Source organism: Babylonia areolata, chromosome 18 (genome assembly GCF_041734735.1).
Source record: "Babylonia areolata isolate BAREFJ2019XMU chromosome 18, ASM4173473v1, whole genome shotgun sequence".
Classification (NCBI taxonomy): Eukaryota; Metazoa; Mollusca; class Gastropoda; order Neogastropoda; family Buccinidae; genus Babylonia; species Babylonia areolata.
The window spans coordinates 60,258,180-60,263,866 of record NC_134893.1 but is presented as its reverse complement, the minus strand read 5'-3'; positions in this window follow the sequence as shown (position 1 = coordinate 60,263,866).

Sequence of the window (5,687 nt, the reverse complement as noted above, 5' to 3'; positions counted from 1 at the left end):
TTTTCCATGTTGATGTAAAATGTTAATGCTCTGGGCCTCTCTGTTAACGAAGTAGAACGCATTATGAATATTTAGCAGTAGTAGTAGTAGTAGTAGTAGTATCATTATCATCATCACTGTTATCATTATCATTATTGGATTATTTTATTAATAATAATAATATCATTATGATATTATCATTATCATCATCATTAATTTGTGAAGCTTTGGTTTTTGTTTTCCTTTGTAACTCCACCTACCCAACTTCACACTTATTCCCTGTCCCTCCTGCTACTGTCTGAGCAAAGACATTGATGGTTATAGTGAATAACAAACCTTCGTCTGTGCGTAGTTAGCTGGCAGTTTGTGCAATGACTACATCCACGTTAATGTGTTCAAAATATATGGCAGTGTTTTGCACTGATTTCGGTGGGATATGGTTGATAATCATATTCACACTGTATTTGTGTAGGAGGAGATCTTACACTATAAATGAATGAACTGGAGTTTTACTTTTACATTTATCATGTACATTCAACACTAGAGCACAATAAAAATGAATTATGTATAGTTGCCGTTGTATTAAAAACATGGCTCCAGAAGAAAGTGAATGGTAAAAACTCAGTGTTTGATTCAAACAGCAGTTAATAACAAGACGAAAAGCGAACAGAATCTGGAGGAGGGCGACTTGTCTGAGGAAGAGGGAAAGGGGGGGAGAGGTGGCTGGCGTTCAGGAGCTTGCTTTGAAGGGCATACATGCGTGTATGTGTGTGCGCGCGTGCGAGTGAGTGCGCCAGTGTGTCATCAGTCAAGGAGGACAGAGAAACAGGTAACCTGACAATTGTTGGAAACAAGTCAAAACATAAACGGCAGACTTGGGAGGAATTTTGTTTAATGTCCCGTCACACAAATCGGTGATTGAAGACATTTTGTTAAACTATTTATTAATACATTTGAGTATTATCGGTTAGAAGGGGTGGGAGATGTGAATGAATGGAGGGTTGGGGGAAACTGGGCAAATAAGTGTGAAATGAGGGTGAAATTTGAAAAAAAAAATAATCTAAATACAATTACAGGAAATTACTTAAAGGACTTCGTAAAAGAGAAGTCGTTAAACTGACAAGCGAAACAACTGATAATGAATGCAAAAAGTCAAAAACATCAACGTTCCCAGTCACTTGTGAAGACACACTTTCGTGTACATAAGGCTTCATCAAGCTACAGTAAAAAATTATATGCTCAATTGTCAGGTTACTAAAGCATATGCACTTGACATTAGAACAATATTTGGTCCGTAATGAATTTGATAATAGTCTGAGAGCTAAACTCAGAATTGGTCTGCGAATCGGACCAAAGTCTGAGAGAGTCAACTGACGAGGTTTCAGACTTGAATTCAAGCACCTATAAAAGTCTCTTTCTAGTATATTGCTTATTTCCTTGTATGACAATGGGCAATATATTTTTATACTATCTATATGATTTTTTGCTGCCCTGTCTGCTTGGTCGTTATAAAGGAATCCAGTGTGGGATGGTATCCAACAAAAATCAACATTTGTACCCGTCACAAATAGGGAGTGCAATAAATACCTAATTTCAAACAATAAATCTTCTCTTTGATTATTCTCAAAAAAGAGCAAACTTTTAAAACAGATTGAGAATCAACACAAAATAGGATATTACATACTATGATTGGTATATCAACAAGATGATTTAAAGCCATAAGGATGGCCACCAATTCAGCTGTAAAAATCGAATGTCCCTTACCTAAATAATATGATTTTTCTGTTTTTAGGTCAGGAATGACAAAAGCAGATCCTGCACTGTTATCATCCAGGACCGAGCCATCAGTGTAAACTTTTAAATGCTAATCAAAATTTTCTTCTAATTCAGTTCTGACAGATGCTGCTATTATATGTGGAGATTCTCCTTTTGTTGTGTCAGAAGCACATATGTTGACGTTTGCTTTTGTTAACTCCCAGGGAGGGACAGGTGGCACCAGTACACGAGGTGCCATATCATGCAAATCAATGGCAGACTTGGGACAAGACAACAGACGACAGAATTCCCAAAGAGGAGATGAAGACCTCACGGCAGGACCACCGCGATATTGGCCAGTGAAACCATGCTTCTTCTGTCTGTCTGTCTGTCTGTTCTTCCTCTCTCCCTCCTGTCTTCCTTCTCCACACTCACACTTACTCCCTCTCGTCTTTCCACCCTCTCTCTCTCAGATTTAGGCATTGATACACACTGGTACAAACAGGAACATATCACACATACACGCGCGCGCGCGCGCGCACGCACTTCACGGAGAGGGAAAGAGACACAGAAAGAACTGATGAAAATAGATGCAAAGGCCATCAGCCTGTCAAAGAGAAAGTGATCATAAAAATAACATTGAGGAAATTGAGGTTCTTGGAGAGAGAGACAGACAGACAGACAGAGACAGAGAGTCAGCCAGCCCTACCCTTTTTGGCCATGTCATTATTTAACCAAAGTCAGAGGCTTACCGGTGGGAAGGGAATTACAGCACCACTGTCTGGCACCGGCCCTGATTGCTGTGGGGATGAAGGCGAGGGCCCGAAGGCAAACAGACCATTTGCATTTGGTCTTGGGGTCGGTACTTAAGGGGCAGGGAAAGGGGGGGTAATTCCTGGTAAGACATGGAATCGGTGGCTGAACTGTCTGGTGCTCCACAATCTGTGTCGGCAGAGTGAAGGCCTTGTTTCCGACCTGACGGGTGGTCAGAGAAAAGAGATAGACTCTCTTTCTCTCTGTGTCTCTGTCTGTCTGTCTCTCTGAATCCCTTCTCGCTTTCTGTCTCTGCCTCTCTCTGTCTCTGTCTCTCTCTGGCTCCGTCTCTGTCTGTCTGTCTGTCTGTCTGTCTGTCTCTCTCTCTCTCTCTCTCTCTCTCTCTCCCTCTCTCTCTCTGTATGCGTATGCGTGTTATGCATGCAGGTCGAGAGAACGTTTATCTCCAGTATGTACACAGGTCTGAGAGAGAGGGGTTGATGAGGAACTGAAGAAGGGTGGATGTAGACTGGGAAAGAGGTGAAAGAGACTGACAGAGAGACAGAGACAGAGATACAGGGGGAAATTGTCGTATCAAATCAAGGCCAGGTGTTTGTGCAGCGAACGAACAAGGGATTTTTTTCTTTCTCTCTTTTGAATTACACCTTGTTACCAACGATTTTGGCACCAAAGCACTAGAATTCTACGAATCTTCATTTTTCTCTTAATAAAGCCTTCAGAATCAATTATATTTTACCGAAACCATTAAAGCCTTCGGAATTAATTATATTTTACCGAAACCATTAAAAAACCATTTAAAACAGACACCACTGTTGTGCATTTTAACATAATTTCATGCACACATTTATTGCACATCCTACCGACAAAGTTTCGTGGACTACAGGACTGGTGTTTCGTACACATGGAGTAACATGGACACGGTTAGTACAGGTAAAAAAAAGTATTTAAAAAAGAAGCAATTGTATGTATAAAGTTAAACAACTAAACTTAAAATATCTGTTTTACTTTCTAACGCTATTTTTTCCTACGAAGATTGAACATTTTGAAAATGGTTAAAGGTTAAAAGGTTAAAGGTCCCATAGCCTTTTACGGAAATCGGGGAAGTGAATTCATATCCGCTGTGTCAGGGGCTCGGCACAGGAAGGCAGTGAATTCATATCCACTGTGTCGGGGGCTCGGCACAGGAAGGCAGTGAATTCATATCCGCTGTGTCAGGGGCTCGGCACAGGAAGGCAGTGAATTCATATCCACTGTGTCGGGGGCTCGGCACAGGAAGGCAGTGAATTCATATCCACTGTGTCGGGGGCTCGGCACAGGAAGGCAGTGAATTCATATCCACTGTGTCGGGGGCTCGGCACAGGAAGGCGGGGCCCAACCCTCTCCTTCCGTTTTAACCTTCTTCAACCGAAGTCAGTTGTTCATTCACACCTTGGTGGGGTGAGGAAAAACAGCGGAAAGTGCCTTTCCCAAGGACACACCACCATGCCCAAACGGGGCCTCGAACCCTGATCACTGGTGAACACTGGATCACAAGTCCAACGCCTGACCCATTCTGCCACGGCGCCTTCTGAACTCAAACAGAAGCAGACTTTATGAAAGCCGCCCACAAGCAGGGGAGATTTTCTCCACGATTTGAACTGAAAGGAGAGTATAATTATATGTACATGTGGTGTGGAGTGGGATGAAGGTAGAGGCGACGAGGGGGAGAGGGAGGGGGTGGGGTTGGCCGGGCTTCATTCCTGGCTCCCCAGACGACAGTTGATATTTGCAGCGGAACATGTAGGCAATATTGATTTCAGCATTAGCACACACTGTCCCTGCACGGCTCAGACCAGCCCATGAACAGAATGACGCCGTGTGTATCACCCCTAGGAGAACGTGGTGGGCGTTTGAAAGGAGGGGGAACAATGAAGAGGATTGTGATCTTTCGCCATGGGTCAGATTGTTTTTCGCTGTTGTTGTTGTTGCTGTGGGGTTTTGTCCAGCACAGACCTGTTTTACAAGAGCCTAACGTTTCTTCGGTAGAGCTCACTGTGTAAACTTTCTTGTACGAGGCCTATTTATATATTCTGTTTATTTGTTCCTTTCTGTCGTTATTTCTTTCTGTCTTTGTTTCCTTTCTTTCTAACACCCCGTTCTCTCTGTCTGTTTATAAGTCTTTTGTACATCTCTCTTCATTCAGTCTCTGTCTGTCCACACACACAGACACAGACACACACGCACAGACACACACACATATATATATATATATATATATATATATGTGTGTGTGTGGGCGGGGGGTGATTGGATTATTTTCTTATTTACTCTGGGATTGACGTCATGAGTCGTCGTCAGCAGGGTTTATTTATTTATTTGATTTCTTTCACATGATATATCTGGCGAGAAATAAAGAGCGAAGGAAGTGGAACTGTACCTGGTTCAAGTCAATATAAATCTTTCTTGTGCAATCTTGAAAGTCTACTGGCTTGAAAAGAAAGATGGTTTTACATTCGGTATTTTGACGCTTCGAAAGCCTCTCTCGGGAGAAAGTGTGCGTTTGAAGGAGAGATGGCCGGTAAAGAGGGTTTTCCTTAGGAGAGGGTCACGCTGTTTGTCGCTGTTGTCGCTGCTGGCTTTTGTCACGTGCTGTTCTCTTGGCGAGAGCGTCGGGTTTCCGTGTGGCACATTGTGTCTGTTTTAATCTGTCGTTGCTGCCTTTTTTCTTTTGTCATCTTTGTCTGTAGAGGTGTTCTTTTTCTGCTTATTATCTTTCTGTTTATCTGTCTGTCGATCGTCCTCCGTCTCCATTGATTTTTAGTTTCCAGGGATGGGTGGGCGGGGATGGGGTGGTGGTGGGGAGGGTTGCAGCAGGGGGCGGGAGGGAGGTGATCAAATGTCAGCATAGAAAACAAGTGCACTTCCTTGTCTTCTTTAGTCGGGGGATTGTTGTCGTCAGTTTGTTACTTGTAGAGTTTTTGTTTGTTTGTTTGCTTGCTTTCTGTTTGGAGGAGGAGGGCGGCAGAATGGTTAAGACGCTCAGCTGCTAATACAGAGAGTCCGTGAGGGTGTGCGTTCGAATCCCGCTCTCGCCCTTACTGCCAAGTTTGACTGGAAATTCAAATTGAGCGTCTAGTCTTTCGGATGAGACGATAAACCAAGATCCCGTGTGCACCACGCACTTGGCGCACTGAAAAAGA